This window comes from Dasypus novemcinctus, chromosome X, assembly GCF_030445035.2.
Source record: "Dasypus novemcinctus isolate mDasNov1 chromosome X, mDasNov1.1.hap2, whole genome shotgun sequence".
Taxonomy (NCBI): domain Eukaryota; kingdom Metazoa; phylum Chordata; class Mammalia; order Cingulata; family Dasypodidae; genus Dasypus; species Dasypus novemcinctus.
Window position 1 is genome coordinate 62,563,997 of NC_080704.1, and position 18,463 is coordinate 62,582,459.

General features: G+C 40.7%; 1 protein-coding gene and 1 non-coding gene across 6 annotated transcripts in view; one reads left to right on the forward strand and one right to left on the reverse strand.

The window, feature by feature from the left end:
• The window catches only part of PHF8 (PHD finger protein 8), a 188,980-nt gene that overhangs the window by 157,052 nt on the left and 13,465 nt on the right, over positions 1–18,463 (reverse strand). The window lies entirely within an intron of this gene.
• On the forward strand, positions 9,927–10,033 carry LOC131277326 (U6 spliceosomal RNA). Its single transcript, XR_009184522.1, has one exon. It is a non-coding gene; the product is annotated as a U6 spliceosomal RNA (small nuclear RNA).

Genomic DNA, 18,463 nt, shown 5'->3' on the forward strand with positions numbered 1-18,463 from the left:
ACTGCAAGCACAGGGACAATGACCAGTGAAGGACAGCCCATTAATGGGTCCTTGATATTGACGACTATGCTTATGAACCATTTGCTATTGAAATTGCAACTCAGCTTAGTGTTGTAGGGTGCCTAATAGTTATCTCCTGAGGGCCTCCATGTTGCTCAAATGTGGCACTAGCTGGTGATGCAACTTGAAAAATACCTTGAATGAAAGGGGGAAATGGTAAAGACAAATGACTTTATATGGCTAAGAGACTTCAAAATGAATGGGAGGTCATCAGAGAGGTAACACTTATGCACGTCTCAGCAGGATCTCATAGACAGCCAAAGTAGATACTAATCCAAACAGTGGGGCTCCTGAGAGCTACAGAGATACCCATGTCCTACGGTCATATCAGATAGTTCTGGAGTTTTGTGCCTTCCCAGTGGGCTCCTGAGGTCACAGAGATAGACACAGATATGACTTCTCTACACATGCCCCTTCTGTCCCTTTTATTCAACCTATAGTTGGCACTGGAGTTGGTAGCTGTATGTCCAAGAGGTTTGAATCTCTGGGCTGTCCATGTGCCAGCTGGGCCCTGAGCCTCAGCAGAGTCACAACACTTAACTCCAGTTCATTGGACTCACCCAGGACAACTAACAAGGAGGTGAGGATGGACAACCACCACACTAAGGAAGTGAGAGTCTACAACTGCAAGCAAGAGAGTCCCATCCATTAGCCATATGGGATCAAAACCCCCTCTCAATTAGAAGGGGAGTGGGCATTACCATCCCAGAATCCTCAGGATTAAGGAATAAAATATGGACTAGAGTGGACTTACTGGTATTCTACTATAGACTTATTGTGATTCTAGCAATGGATGAAATTATATCACTGATGTGGAAAAAGTGGCTACTGGAGTTGCTGAAGGCAGGGAGAGGGAAAAAGAGGTGTAATATGCAGGCATTTTCGAGACTTGGAATTGTCCTTAATGACAGATACAGGACATTATATACCCTGCCATAGGAGGATTGCATCCAGCATCCATGTGGAACCTAAGCCCCCTCTTGACATAGATGTGGAATGGACACAATCCAAGGTCCACAGGATGGAGGAATAGAATATGGATTAGAGTGGACTTACTGATATTCTATTCATGAACTATTGTGATTAGTAATCGAAGAAAATGTGGCATTGGTGTGGAGAAAGTGGCCATGGTGGCTGCTGGATGTGGGGAATGGGAGGAAGAGATGAGATGTGGAGGCGTTTTCGGGACTTGGAGTTGTCCTGGGTGGTGCTGCAGGGACAATTACCGGACATTGTACATCCTCCCATGGCCCACTGTATGGAACATGGGAGAGTGTGGGCTATGATGTGGACCATTGACGATGAGGAGCAACAATGCTCAGAGATGTATTCACCAAATGCAATGAATGTCTCATGTTGATGGAGGAGAATGTTGCTATGGGGGGAGTAGTGGGGTGAGGGGGGTGGGAGGTATATGGGGACCTCATATTTTTTTAATGTAATATTAAAAAAATGAATAAAGACCAAAAAAACCCAACAAAATAAACAAAATTGATAAATTAGAAAAAAATATATATATATACCCTGCCATAACCTACGAATAGAGTGGGAGAGAGTGTAAACTACAACATAAACTATAATCCATGCTGTGTGGCAATGCTCCAAAATGTGTTCATCAATTGCAATGAATGTACCACATTAAGAAATAAATTATTAATGTGGAAAAAGTGGGAAGTGTGAGGAATGGGGCATATGGGAATCCCCATATTTTTTTATATAACATTTTATATAATCTATGTATTTTTTTAAAATAAATAAAATATATATATAAAAAAAACAGTGCAAGTTCTTAGTGGTGGGGGATGTATGAGAGCCCTGTGTGTTTCTTTCATAAGTTCACAACTTTCACTATACACTTTTTATTTATGTATATTCATGTATGAATGATATACTTCAATAAAACTAAAATTTTTTTAAAAGATGAAAAAAATACTTGAAGACTAGATGATAAACTTTAAGGTAGTTGGAGGGTAGAGGGAGGTTGTGAGCTGACAGCTACTTGGGTAAAATCTATGATAAGCTGGAGGTAAGTATACAAGGAAGGGATAAAATGGGGGCATAGGGATAACTTTGGGTGGGGCTGTGTGGGTTTTAGGGGCGCTAGGGATGGGAGGATGAGTCAGATTACCCAAGAAATTGGGGAGAGGGTGAGGGGAACATTTGATCATGGGAGATTGTCACGTATGTGGTTGAAATTGTGGTGCAGAGAAAACTCTTTAGAGAATGTAATATGGAAGGTTGCCTGTTAGGGATGCTTAAGGGGGGAGGGCATCTGACACAGGACAAGCTTCTGAGGAGTATGTGAGTGCTCATTTTGTCATAGTGGATTATATCATTGGGTAGAGGCCCATACAATGAGAGTGAAGGTATACCCACATCCTGGGGAGGACTGATGTTCTCAAACAGAGGGAATTGTATCTCTTGAGAGAATCAGTGGCTCCCAGTGGGTTAGGGCAGTCAAGTATGTCAAGCCGTCAACATTTTTCCAAGTATCTCTGAATATGGTCCCTGAGGAGGTGGGGGAAAGAGGTGTTGAATACATGGAATCAGGGTGGGGCAATGGAAGTGTTCCACAAGATCATCCAATGATGGATATAGGTCATGTTAAATTACACCAAAAATGTATAAAAGTCTACAGGCTAAAATGTAAACCATAATGTAAAACATAACTAAAAATTTAGAAAATTGCATAGTCTATAGACTATGGTCAACTCAGACCAGCAGAATATCTCAGCCTACATGTAATATCAGGTGTTAAAAACTGCTTTTTCCAGGGAGCCTGAACTCTTGCAGACGTTGGCAGCCATCTTACTCCAAATAGACTTGTGAGGGGAGTAACTTAGGCTTTATGGCCTGGTCTCCTACCCCAAACAAATAAAGGCAAGCCCCAAGAGTGTAGGTATTGGAAACTGAGGCACAGTGGCCTTACAAGGAGAGACGTGCTGTCTCCATGGCTATACTTGCACCCTAAGGAATATTGTAATTAAGAGTTCCCAGCAAATGGGATGAAGCTGTTAAAGACTGAAAGAAAAGATGAGCACATACCTTTTATAGTAAATAGAACACTTAGACTTTGTACCTTGATATAAGATTTTTTTGAATGCCTTAGACTATGAGTAATGTTGATAGTTAACTGCATGTTGCTGCTTGTTGTCACATAGACTGGGGTAGATAGAGAGCCCCTTGTAAACAATTAAGTTGTCTGATGAGTCTCTACTTGCAGACCCCCTGATCCCAGCTCTCTCATTTTTCTTTTCTTTTTCTTTCTTTCTATCTCTTTCTTTCACTCTCTTTTTTCTCTTTCTTTCATTCCCGATACCCTTTGGGTCCAAATCTCCAACAGTAGGAATCCAGGAAGCTTGAACCCTCACAGACACTGGCAGCCATCTTGCTCCAAGTAGACTTTGGTGAGGGAAGTAACTTATGTTTTATGGCCTGGTATCTATAAACTCTTACCCCAAATAAAAACCCTTTATAAAAATGAAAAAAAAAAACAACAACTGCTTTTTGACTTTGAATAAAAAGGGGGAAATGGAAAGGACAAGTGAGTTTATATGGCTAAGAGTCTCCAAAAAAGAGTTGGGAGGTCATCAGGGAGTGATGCTTATGCATGCCTCAGCAGGGTACCAGAGACAGCCAAGGTAGATGGAATCCCAGGGGCTGGTTCTCCTGAGGGCTGCAGCAACCGACAGGTTCTATGGTCAAGGCAGATGGCTCTGGAGTTCAGGGCCATGTCAGTTGGTGCCCTACTTTGGAGTTTGTGTTCCTGAGTGTGATGGAGTTGGACTCAGATATAACCTTTCTACACATGCCTCTTCTCTTATTTTTACCGGACCTGTGGTTGGCGTTTGAGTTTGTGTATACTTAGGAGACCTGAATCTCTGAACTCTCCATGTGATGGCCAGGCCCTGAGACTCAGCAGACTTGCAGCTCCTGAATCTCTGAACTGTCCATGTGACAGCCAGGGCCTGGGCCTCAGCAGACTTGCAGCTCCTACCCTCTGGTTCCTTGGACTTACCCTGGTCAGCTGACAGGAAGGTGAAGAGGGTCAACCACCACACCAGGGAGCCAAGAGTGCCTACAGCTGCAAGCAGGAGAATTGTATCCATCATCCCTGTGGAATCTAAACCCCCTCTTGATGTAGAGAGGGACTGGACATAGCCATCCCAGGTCCACAAGGTGGAGGAATAGTGTATGGATTAGAGTGGACTTACTGGTGTTCTGCTGGGGAATTATTGTGATTAGTAAGGGAAGAAATTGTAGTAGTGATGTGGAGAGGGTGGCCACAGTGGCTGCTGATAGTCAGGAGAGGGAAGAAGAGATATGGTGTGGGGGCATTTTCAGGATTTGGAGTTGCCCTAGGTGGTGCTGCAGGGACAGATGCTGGATGCTGTGTGTCCTGTGGTGGCCCACTGGGTGGAATGGGGGAGAGTGTGAACTACAATGTGGACCACTGTCCATGTGCTGCAGTGGTTCTCCAGAATGTATTCACCAGGTGCAGTGGATGTACCAAAATGATGGAAGAATTTGTTGATGTAGGAGGGGTGGGGTGGGGTGGGGGGGTATATAGGTACCTCATATTTTTTTAATGCAACATTTAAAAGAAAATAAAGAAGAAAAAATAAAAATTAAAAAAATTAAAAAATACTTGAACAGAGAATTAGTGATTCTGAAGACAGAACAAAAAAGACACATACTGGCAGAATGGATAAGAAAAAATGAACCATCTATATACCATCTACAAGAGATTCACCTTAGACCCAAGGATACCAATAGACTGACAGTGAATGGTTGGAAAAAGATATTCCACACATGCAGTAAGCAAAAAAAAAAAAGCTGGAATAGCTATACTTATACGAGATGAAATACACTTTAAAAGACACTAGTAATGCACAATCTGAGGAGGAAGTCAGGAAAATAACTCCATTTATAACAGTGACTAAAATAATCAAATATTTAGAAATAAATTTAACCAAGGATGTAAAGTACTTGTATTCAGAAAATTACAATGCATTGTTAAATCAAAAAAGACCTAAATAATTTGAAGAACATTCCATGCTCAAGGATTGGAAGACTAAATATCATTAAGGTGCCAATTCTACCCAAATGGATAGATAAATTCAACTCAATCCCAATAAAAATTCCATCAGCATTTTTTAAAGAAAACACAATTATCAAATTTATTTGGAAGGGTAAGGGGTCCTGAATAGCCAGAAACACCTTAAAAAAGGAAAGCGAAATTGGAGACACTTCCAGACTTCAAATCATACTGCCTAGTTACAGTGGTAAAAATAGCATGGTAGTGGCATAAAGACAGACACATAGACAATGGAACCGAACTTATGGTCCAGAAACAGACCCTCACGTCTATGATCAAGTAATTTTTGACAGGCCTGTCATACCTTCCTAGATTGGGCAGAACAGACGATTCAAGAAATGGTGCTGGGAGAACTGGATATCCATAGCCAAAAGAAAGAAAGAGGACCCCTATTTCACACCTTCTACAAAAATTAACTCAAAATGGATCAAAGACCTAAATATAAAAGCAAGAACAATAAACCTTCTTAGAAGAAAATGTAGGAAAACATCTTCAAGACCTGATGGTAAGTGGTAGGTTCTTAAAGGAGATAAGAAGAGGTCTGAGATGGGCTACTGATGCTTAATGTACATAGAAGTTTTAATTAACCTCACTGTAAAAGCGTGGAAATGTATAGAATTGATGGTAACATATTATAGTGAATATAACTAACACACCTGGTTTATAAATGGGAATGTTGCTGGAAAAGGTAGTCTAGGGATGTAAATGTCAATTAAAAGAAAGCTAGAGAATAATCTAGGGACTGAATAACACAGTAAATCCAGAGGTGAATGAGAATTGTGGTTGATGGTACAGATGCAAGAGTGTCCTTCGTAAGCTAGAGCAGATGTATGTCACTATTACAGGGTGGTGGGAATGTGGAGAAGCATGGGCAAAATAAAACCAGAATGGCTTATGGACTGTGGTTAACAGCAATACTGTAATATTCCTGAATATATGCCAAAGATGTACTGTGTTAATAATGGGGAGTATGGAAAAGGTGTGCCAGATTTATGCTATGGACCATAGTGGTAATAGTCATCATATTATTTCACAATCTGTAACAAATATTCCCCTAGAGTATGGTGTGTTGATGGAGGGGTGCTGTATGGGAATTCTGCATATGAGCATGACTTCTTTGTAAGTTCATAACTTCTGTAATAAAAATATACTTAAAAATAATAATAGTGTGGTTTAGGGGGAAAATATACCAAACGTAAGATATGAACCATAGTTAAGATTTTGACGATATTCTTTCATAATTCGTATCAAATGTCTCACAACAATGCAAGGTGCTGGTGGTGGGTTGATGTATGGTACCCCTGTATGATGTTATAATGTTTCACAACAATGCAAGATATTGGTGGTAGGGTGAAGTGTGTTGTTATGCATGTTTGTTTTGTAAATTCACAACTTCTACTATACTCATTTTTTATGTTTATGTATGAGTGATATACTTCAATTAATTTTTTAAATGAAAAAAAATCAACAACAAAAGAAAGTATACAGTGTAAAATGTAAACCATGATGCAAACCATTGACCATGGTTAGTAGCAATGCTTCAATTTTTTACATCAATTGTAACAAATGTACCATACACAAAGTGTTCTTAATAGGGGAGAGTGGGAGAGGTGGAGGTGGTTGGGGATATAAGAATCCCCTACATTTTCTGAGACGCTACTGTAACCTAAAGCTTCATTGAAGATAAAGTAAAAAGAAAAAAAAGACACTGTGGGCACATATGGAATAAACTGTCATTGTACATAAAAGATAACAGCTCTTACAGTGATGAAAGACGCAATGAAAAAATTATTTTTTTCATATTTTCATTTTTTACTTTTGTATTTTGTTTTTTATTATTTTTATTTGTTTATTTTTTGGCTTTGTTTTTGGGTAGGTTTTGGATTGCAAAAGGGTCACACAAATGTGGCAGCAGAGGATCTCTTGTGCAGGGTGCTAATGATGGGGAAATGTGAGCGCAGTGCAACTGGGGCATGCCTCTATGGCATATGAATATGTTCAAGTGGTCATACAGCATTGTCTTGGTGGGAGGAGACCTACACAATAACTGAAAGAATACTGAATTCCCATCCTGTAAAGTCCTGTTACATTCTTTAATAGAGTGGAAATAATCCTTTGACTATATAGGCAGTGCCTAGTGAACGTGGACAGACCTTGATAATGATGGTTGTACTAATGAACCTTGTTCCTGTGAAATTGAAACTTAGCCTTGTAGTAGATATTGCCTAAGATTTACCTCCTAAAAGCTACCTTGTTGCTCAAATGTGGCCTCTCTCTAAACCAAATTCAACATATAAACATACCACCTTCCTTCTGGCATGGGATATGACTCCTGGGGATGAGCCTCCCTGGCACCAAGGGATTTTTACCAAGCACCAACTAGCGATGGATTTGGAAAAAGACCTTGACCAAAAAGGGAAAATATTAAGTACAAATGAAATTTTATGGCTAAGAGATTTCAAAGTGAGTCAGGAGGTCATTCCAGAGGTTATGCTTATACACATCTCAGCAGGATCTCATTGACTGCCACAGTAAACAGTACCTGAAACAGTGGGACTCTTGAGGGCTCCAGAGACATCCAGACACTAAAGACAGGGCAGATAATCTCAGGAATTCGGCACCCTGTCAGTGGGCCTTACTTTGGAATATATACTCCCCAGTGTAAAAGAGTTAGACTCATTTTTAATTTCCCTACACAGGATTCTTCTGCTCTTTTATTTGAACCTATAATTAGCACTATACTTTTTAAATATATGTCCCAGAGACTTAAATCTTCCAGCTGTTCATATGTCAGTTGAGCTCTGAATCTAAGCAAAGTTTCAACACCTACTTTCCAGTTCACTGGACTTACCCAGGAAAATTAACAAAAGGATGATGATGTACAACGCCCATCCCAAAAAACAAAGTATCTACAACTGCAAGCAAGACAGTTTCATCCATTTGTCCCATCGGATCTAAGCCTCCTCTCAATCAGAAACAGAGCGGGCATCACATTTTGTCAAAACCTATAAAATTGTACAGTGCAAAGCGTAAACGCTAATGTAAACTATAGACCATGGTTAGTAGCAATGCTTCAATATGTGTTCATCAATTGTAACAAATGTATCATACTAATGAAAGATGTTGTTAATGGGAAAAAGTATGTGTGAGGGATATATTGGAATCTCCTATATTTTTGATGTAAGATGTATGTAATCTAAAGCTTCTTTAAAAATAAAAAAAATTAAAATTAAAAAAGGGCAAAAGACTTGAATAACTCTCTCTCCAAAGAAGATATACAAATAGCCAGAAAGCACATGAAAAGATGCTCTACATAATTAACCATCAGGGAAATGCAAATCAAAGCCACAATGAGATACCATTTCACACTCAATAGAATGACTGCTACTCAAAAAATAGAAAATAGGTGTTGGACAGGATGCAGAGAAACAGGAATACTCATTCATTGTTGGTAGCAATGTAAAATGGTGCAGCTGCTGTGGAAGATAGTATAGTGGATCCTCAGAAAGTTACGTATAGAATTGTTATATGACCTGGCAACCCTGCTGCTCTGTAAATACCCTGTGGTACTGCAGGGACAGATGCTGGACATTGTTATGTCCTGCCATGGCCCACTGGGTGAACTGGGGGAGAGTGTAAACTACAATGTAAACCACTATCCATGTGGTGCAGCAGTGCTCCAAAATGTATTTACCAAATGCAATCAATGTGTCATGATGATGAAAGAGGTTGTTGATGTGGGAGGAGTTGGGTGAGGGGAGTGGTGGTATATGGGGACCTCACTTTTTTTTAATGTAACATTAAAAAAAAATAAAGAAGGAAAAATAAAACATACTACGAAAAAAAAAAGAGCTGGGGGAAGCAAATGTAGCTCAAGGGGTTGAGTGCCTGCTTCCCATGTATGAGGTCCTAGGTTCAATTCCCAGAACTCCCTAAAAAACAAAAAAAAACAAATGAAAAAAACAACTCTCATTGGGTAGCAGATGCAGCTTAGTAGTTGAGCACCTGTTTTCCATTTCCTAGTTTTAATCCCTTGTACCTCCAAAAAGAAAAAAGAGAGAGAACTGGGGTAGCTATAATAACATAGGAAGAAATCTACTTAAAGTCAAAAGATGCTGTAACAAACAATGAAGAACACTATATATTAATAAAAGGGGAAAAACACCATGAAGAAATAATAATCATATTTATACACCTAACTACAGTGCCCCAAAATACATGAGGCAAACACTGACAAAACTGATGGGAAAAACAGGCATCTCTACAATAATAGTTGAAGACATCAATACACCACTCTTATCAATAGATAAAACATCTAGACAGAAGATGAATATTTTTTAATGGAACATTTACAAAAAAAAAAGAGAGAATAAATAAATAAATAAATAAGGAAACAGAGAACTTATACCATGAGAAATGAACTAGACCTAACAGACATATACAGAACATTGTGCCCCCGAACAGAAGGAATATACATTATTGTCAAGTACACATGGATCATTCTCCAGGACAGACCACAGGTTGGGTCACAAAACAAGTCTCAATAAATTAAATAAGATTGAAATGACACAAAGCATCTTCTCTGACCATAATAGAATGAAGCTGGAAATCAATAACAGGCAAGGAACTGGAAAGTCCACAGATATATGGAAGTTAAATAACACACTCTTAAAATATCAGTAGGTCAAAGAAGAAACTGCAAGGCAAAGCAATAAATATCCTAAGCCGAATGAAAACAAGAACACAAGATATCAAAATTTATGGGATAGTGCTCGCTTCGGCAGCACATATACTAAAATTGGAACGATACAGAGAAGATTAGCATGGCCCCTGCGCAAGGATGACACGCAAATTCGTGAAGCGTTCCATATTTTTAAGAGATAAAAGGGGGGCAAGGGGTTGCCTTTGCTTGGGGCTTTGCGGGTTTGAGGGTGGCTGGGGAGGGACGGGTGGGTAACGTTGCCCAAAAGTGGGGGGAGGGAGGGGTAGCATACGAACCAGGAGAGGGTCAGGTGTTGGTGGAGAGTAAAATGCCGAGAAAATCATATCAAAATATAATAAAGAGGGTTACCTGTTTAGAATGCTCGGAGGGGAGGGTCTGATGCAGGACGGGCTCCTGGGGAATGTCTAAATGCTCATTCTGCCAGAGTGGGTGACACCATGGGGTAGAAACCCAAGTAGTGAGAGTGGGGGTGGACCCACATCCTGGGGAGGACTAATGCCATCCAATAGAGGGAACTGTATCCCTCGAGAGAAAGGGTGGATCCCAGGGCATTGGGGCAGTTGAGCAAGTTAGGCCCTGAACACTATTCCATCTATCTCTGGAAGTGGCTCCTCAGGAAACGGAGGTTGGCTATCACTGAGGGCACTAAGGTGGAAGGGAAAATGGACGTTAAATGTGTGGAACCAAAGTAAATGGGGGGTAAGAGAGGAGTTTCTTGAGAGTACACAAGGATGGATATAAAACATGTAATATTACACCATAACATATAGGAGATGACAGACTGATAATGTAAACCATAATGTAAAACATAGGATAACTAAAAATGTAAAGAACTGTGTATCCTAAAGTATGCACCATAATGTAAATACAGATGTCACCTTGTTAGAAAGCTAATGTCTCAGACTCTGTACATCACTTTAAGTAAAATATGATATGAATAGGGCGTAAGAGTATCACTGTGGAAGGGAAAAGGTTTTCTGGTGGATGTGTGGGAGTGCTGTATATTATATATATACATTGCTGTGGTCTAGGACTCCTGTGAAGAAAAGCTGAATAATTAGGGGGGGGGGGGGGAATAGGATGTGGAATTTTTTCAAGTCAACATTCTTTATCTAAGTTCTTTATCTAACTTTATCCAAGTTCTTTATCTATCCTTTAAACTCATCGCTATATGCCATTCCCTAGTAAGGGACCATGACATTATATTGGGCTTCAAATTTCGGGGAGTTCTGGATCACAGAGTGTTTCAACAATGGCAATGGAGGGATACTGGTATGGGATACCAATGACAGATGATATATGACTGACAGGGAGCTGTACAGAACATATGTCCAGGGTGCATGGTAATGTTTGGATATACTCATAGTGGCAACAATTAAAAACCACAGTAGGGGGGGTACTGGGTTCCCGGCCAGTGGTGCTCTGTCGTGGTCCCTAGGGGAGCAGCGACAGTCTCCCAGGTACAGTGGTGGGGACCGGGAGGGAGTGAGGGTTCAACAGTGAGCCCCTGATACTAATGACTATGCTTGTGAGCTGATAAACCCAAAATAATAACAAGGCCTAGAGCAACTTTGTGCCTGGGAATTCCCTTCTGTCAGCCTTCATGTTACTCAAATGTGGCCAGTCTCGAAGCCAAACTCAGCATGTAAATGCAATGCCTTCCCCCCAGCGTGGGACATGACACCCGGGGATGAGCCTCCCTGGCAACGAGGGACCACTATCAACTACCAACTGATGATGCAACTGGAAAATGACCTTATATGGAAGGTTCAATGCGGATCAGCAGAATATCCATGTCTACATAAAATACCATGACTTTAAAATGCTGTTTGACCTAAAGTAAGGGGGAAATGGAAAGGAGAAATGAGTTTATATGGCTACGAGTTTCTAAAAAAGAGTCTGGAGGCTGGCAGAAGGTTTGCCCTCATGCACAACTGAGCAGAGTCAGAGAGACAGATAAAGCAGATACAACCCCCAGATATTGGTTCCTTTGAGGGCTAAAGAGACCCATGGGAGTTATGGTCATGGCCGATGGGGTTAACTACCAGGGCAGATGGCCCCTCTTTGGAAATGGTGTTTATGTGTGATGAATCTGGACTCAGATGGGATCTCCCTTCATAAGACTTTCATGCTAATGTGCTGGAGGTGCAGTTAATGTTGGGGTTTAAGATATATTTAGGGGATTTGAATCTCTGGACTGACAATGTGATAGCCAGATCCTGAGCCTCAACAGACTCCAGCACCTACAATCTGATTTATTGGACTTACCACACTCAGCTAAGATGGAGGTGAAGAAGGACAACCACCACACCATGGAGCCTAGAGTGATTACAACTGAAAATGGGAGGATTGCATCCAGCATCCAGGTGGAATCTGAGCCTCCTCTTGACATAAAGGTGCAATGGACACAACCAATCCAGTGTCCACATAGAAGAGGTGGCATTGGATTGGGAAAAGTGGACATAATGGACAAAGGGTATGGGGAAAGGCAGGAAGAGATGAGAGGTGGAGGCGTCTTAGGGACATGGAGCTGCCCTGGATGGTGCTTCAGAGGTAATCACCGGACATTGTAAATCCTCACAGGGCCTACATGATGGAATAGAGGAGAGTATGGGCCATGATGTGAACCAATGTATATGAGGTGCAGAGGTGCCCAAAGATGTACTTACCAAATCCAATGGATGTGTCATGATGATGGGAACGAGTGTTGTTGGGGGGGGGGGGAGAGGGGGGGTGGGGGGGTGGGGTTGAATGGGACCTCACATATATATTTTTAATGTAATATTATTACAAATTCAATAAAAAATAAAAAAATTTAAAAAAAAAAAAAAAATTTATGGGATAGAGAAAAGGCAGTGCTAAAAGAGAAATTTATAGCCCTACTGCTTACATTAAAAAAGAAGAGCGAAAATCAAGGACATTATTGCATACCTGGAGGAACCAGAAATATAGTAGTAAAGCCCAGAGTAAGCGGAAGGAAAGAAACAATAAAGATTAGAACAGAAATAAATAAAATTGAGAATAACAAAATAGAAAACTAATAAAACCAATAATAGATTATTGAAAAGATCAATGTTGATAGAGTAACAAAGAAAAAGAGAGAAGATACCAATAAATAAAATCATAAATGAAAGGGGGGATATTACTACTGTCCCCAATGCCACAGAAATAAAAAAGATCATAAGAGGATACCATGATCAACTGTATGCCAACAAATTAGATAAACTAGTGAAAGAGAGAAATTCCTAGAAATATAGGAACAAACTACACTGACTCTACAAGAAATAGAAGACCTCAACAGATCAATTACAAGCGGTGATATTGAATCAGTCAGGAAAAGCCTACCAACAAAGAAAACCACAGGACCAGATGGCTTCACAGGTTAATTCTACCAACCATTCCAAAAATAATTAATACCAATCCAGGGAAACGGACATGGCTCATCCTATGGGCTTCCATCTACCATACAGGAGGTCCAGGGTTCAATGCCCAGGGCCTCCTGGTGAGGGTGAGTTGGCCCACATGGAGTGCTAGCCCACACGGGAATGCGGCCCTGTGCGGGAGTGCTGGCCTGTGTGGGAATGCCACCCAGCACGGGAAAGCTGCCCTGTGCAAGAGTGCTAGCTGACATGAAGAGCTGGCACAGTGAGATGATGCAACAAGAGGCACAGAGGAAAGAAAATGAGAATGGGGAGTTGCAGTGGTGCAAGAGAGTAATTGCCTCTCTCCCACTCCGGAAGGTCCTGGGATCCGTTCCTGGAGCCGCTGAATGAGAATACAAGCAGACAAAGAAGAACACACAGCAAATGGACAGAGAGAGCAAACAATGGGGGGAACAGGGAGTAGAAATAAAACAAATCTTTAAAAAAAAATACCAATCCAGATTCAACTCTTCCAAAAAATGGAAAAGGACGGAACACTACCTAACACATTCTATGAGGCCATCATCACCCTAATACCAAAGCCATATAAAGATACTACAAGAGAAGAAAATTAGAGACAATTTCTCTTATAACTATAGATGCAAGAATACTCAACAAAACACTAGCAAATCAAATTGAACAGCACATTAAAAGAATTATATACCAAGATCAAGTGGGTTTTATCCCAGGTATGCAAGGGTGCCTTCAACATAATAAAATCAATTAATGTCATACCCCACATTAATAGAACAAACGAACAAAAAAGAAATGCTCGATCATCTCAACTGATGCAAAAAGGCATTTGACAAAATTCAGCATCCTTTCTTGATTAAAAGACACTTAGAAAAACGGGAATAGAATGAAAGTTCTTCAACATGATAAAGGTCATATATGAAAAACCCACAGTTAACATCACACTCAACAGTGAAAGACTGAAAGCTTTCCCTCTAAGATCAGGAACAACTATCGCCACTGTTATTCCACACTGTAATGGAACTTCTTGCTTTAGCAGTTAGGCAAGAAAAAGAAATAAAAGGCATCCAAATTGGAAAGGAAAAATAAAAGTTTACATATTTCCAGGTAACACTAACTTACATAAAGAAAGTCCTGAAAAAATCAACAACAAACTTACTAGAGGTATTGAATGAAGCAAAGTGGCAGGGTACAAGACCAACACGCAAAAATCAGTAGTGTTTCTATGCACTAGCAATGAGCAATGTGGGAAAGTGTGGGAGGGGTAGGGAGTGGGGCATATGGGAATCCTCAATATTTTTTATGTAACATTTATGTAATCTATCTTTTAAAACATATAAAAAGTATATTTTAAAAGAAATAAATTAAAAAATTAAAAATGGGCAATCAACTCGAATAGACATTTCTCTAAAGATATACAAATGTTCAGTAAGCACATAACATATAAAAGGATGCTCAACATCATTAGACATCAGGGAAATGTGCCTCAAAACCACAATGAGATATCACTTTATACCCTTACAATGGCTGTTTTTTAACTGCTCAGTGAAATAAGCAGGCACATAAGGACAAATACTTTATGATAGCACTTATAAGAGAGGACTAGAAATAACAAATTCGCAAAGATAGAAAGTTAAGATAATGGAGATGGCTTAAGTGATTGGACACCTCTTTCCCACATCAGAGGTCCCAGATTCAGTTTCCGGTGCCTCCTAAAGAAACAAAGACAAGCAGACACAGCAAGTGCAAACAAGGGGGTGGGGAGAAATAAATAAAGCTTTAAAAAAAGTAGATTAGAAGTTACTGGAGAATAGGGGGAGGGGGAAATGGGGAGTATTTGTATAAAAATAAAAGTAAAAATTTAAAAATAAAGGGTTGCAGTAACAAGGTAAGCACAAAAAAAAAAATGGCAACTTAAAAATGGTAAGATCTCACGGCTCCCTGGCTGGCCCCATCCTTACTGGCTTGGTGTAGAGCAGGGGTCTTTGTCCCTGTACCTCTGATGGGAGCAGAGTAATGCTTGTACACATAATTAGTGCATGAATATCTGTGCCAATTGGTGTAGTGGTAGCCTAAGGGGCTGACCAGAACTCACCCTGCATCTAGAGGCAGCTCGCAGAACAATTCTTCAGAATACTGTGAAAAAACAGTCAAATCAGTCAAACCACAGCAACCTAGGGCAAGGGACTGCGGGCAGTGGGACATACAGTGTGGCACCCCGCACCATGATGAAGTACAGTTTCCTGGGTAAAAGGGGACATTTGAATCCATGTAAAGAGAATTTCCAGGGCCATGACCAGAACAAGACACATGCACAGGGAAGCAGACGTGGCTCAAGCAACTAGGCTCCTGCCTACCACATGGGAGGTGCCTGGTTCAGTTCCCAGTGCCTCTTAAAGAAGAGAGCAAGCTAACATAAAAAGAGACACAATAAGAAAACATAATGAGAGGCACAACAAAGCAGGGAATGGAGATTCCCAGTGCCTACTAAAGAAGACAAGCGTATTTGTCAGTCAAAAGGGTGCTGATGCAAAATACTAGAAATTGGTTGGTTTTTATAAAGGGTATTTATTTGAGGTAGGAGTTTACAGATACCAGGCCATACAGCATAAGTTACTTCCCTCACCAAAGTCTATTTTCACTTGTTGGAGCAAGATGGCTGCCAACGTCTGCAGGGTTTAGGCTACCTGGGCTCCTCTGGGCTCAGCTCCTCTTTGTTCTCCACAAGGTCAGCTGTAGACTATGAGGCTCTCTGGGCTTTGACTCTCTCCACAAGGTCAGCTGTAGACTATCAGGTGAATGGCTCTGTCTCTTTCCATGGGGCTCCAGGTTAAGACTTCAGCATCAAACTCCAACACCAAAACTCCAACATTAAGAGCCCTCAACTCTGTCCTTTGTCATGTCTTTTATCTGTGAGTCCCCACCCCTTGGTGCCCTAATGAGGTGTCCAATCAAAGCTCTAATCAAAACTTAATCACACCCAGGTACAGATCAGATCACAAACATAATCCAATATCTATTTTTGGAATTCATAACCATATCAAACTGCTAAACTCCACCCTCTGAATTCCAAAAAGACATCACAATATTTGAAAAAACCTTAAATCAGTAACTGTTACTGAAACATCACAATCAATTTAAAGAAATAGTTTGTCTTGGGGCAAAGTCCTGTCTGCTATAGCCTCTGAGACTTACAAAACAATTTATCTGTTTCCAATATACAAATGGACAAAGGATATTTTCATTACAATATTTAAATAAATATTGTATTTATTTAATATAAAAATATTTTAAAAAAGGAGAAATTGGGAGGGAAACATGAGTCACGGGTTCTCTACAGTTCAGTAAACCTGCAGTGCATCCTCCATTCAATTTCAGTCTGAGAGTCATTCTTAAGATGATGGTTTTCTTCTCCTTGGTACCTTATGGGAACCCACCTTTTCCACATGCTTGTCCAATGCCCATTTTCTGGGTATTGACCAAGCTCCAGACCTCACCCTCCAAGAGTGTTGGGGTGATTGCCACTACTTATTCAATCTTTGGGTTAGAGTTTTAACCCCCCTAGTACAGGGATGTGAAGACAACATTCCCCCTAACCTTTGGCATACAGGCTCAACCCTCAGAGCAATGAGGTGACCACGGCCTTCCCTAACCTTTGAAATACAGGCTCAACACTCTCAGAGCAATGAGTTGACCACCTGGCCTTCCCTAACCTTTGGTATATAGGCTCAACCCTCTCAGAGCAATGAGTTGACCACCTGGCCTTTCCTAGTCCATGGGGGATAGGTACACCCCTCTCAGACCTGTAGGATGTTGACCCTAACTGCCCTAATCTTTGGGGAATGTGCTCCATGTTCTCTGCACCCTGGGGTGGCAAAACTCTCCCAGAATATTGAACAGGAACATCCACCCTCTTCAACTGCTGGGGCAAACTCACTCTCTCTGTACACATGGGTGGGGTTCCTCTCTTGGCCCAAGGTGATGTCCTAATTCCAGATCTTAACTTCCATGGTTTTCTTCTTAAAGCTGTTTCTCCTTCAATCTCTCCTTTCCATGTACTTTTTATTTAGGCTGACAGTGGTTTTGTTTATCCAGCTCTCTCAAAACCTTTATTGGTTTAGCATGCAGGAAGCAGGGGTCCAAGTCATCAGATCATTAGACTTTCACAAGTCTTTCCTAGATATCTGCATCTTCAATCTTGATTTACCAGTTCCAAGTTTAGTTAAGTCCTCCAACGGGTCACTTTCATCTGGAAGTTTGATTTCCATAAGCTTGGAATTTCCGGAATCAGTTTGTTTTATTTGTGCCTGACAGGTCAGTCCTCAGCATATTTCTCTCATCTAGCACTTTGCTATAAGCTGCAAGCAGAAGCCACACCACATTCTCTGGGTTTACTTTGGAAATTTCTTCAGTTAAATGCCCAGGCTCGCCATTTTCAATTTCTGCCTTCCATAAAACACCAAGAGTTAATCTTGCTAAATTCTCTGTAACTTTAAAACAAGGATTGCCTTTCCTCCAGTTTCCAATAATAGCTTCATCATTAACTTCTAAGGCATCATAAAAAGTCTCTTTAGCATCCATCTCACAATTATTTCCTTCTAAGGCCTTATCAAAAATAACTTTAGGCTCCATATTGCTACCAACAGTCTTTGCAAAGCAATTTAGGCCTTTTTCATCAAGCATTTCACAATTCCTCAAAAAAATACCCCTTACCCATTTATAAAACTGTTCCAGCATTTCAGTAATTGCAAAAGCACTTCCCCACTTCTTGGTACCAAATTCTGTATTAGTCAGACAAAGGGGTGCTGATGCAAAATACTAGAAGTTGGTTGGTTTTTACAAAGGGTATTTATTTTGGGTAGGAGCCTACAGATACCAGATCATAAAGTATAAGCTAGTTACTTCCCTCACCAAAGTCTATTTTCACATGTTGGAGCAAGATGGCTGCTGACCTCTGCAAGGGTTCAGACTCCTTGGTTCCTCTGGGCTCAGCTCCTCTGTTTTCTCCACAAGGTCAGCTGTAGACTATCAGGAGAATGGCTCTGTCTCTTTCCCCAGAGCTCTAGCTTAAGAATTCAGCATCACACCCAACATCAAAACTCCAACATTAAGAACCCTCAACTCTTCCTTTGCCATGCCTTTTATCTGTGAGGTGGGTGGGGACTCAATGCCCCAATGATGTGGCCC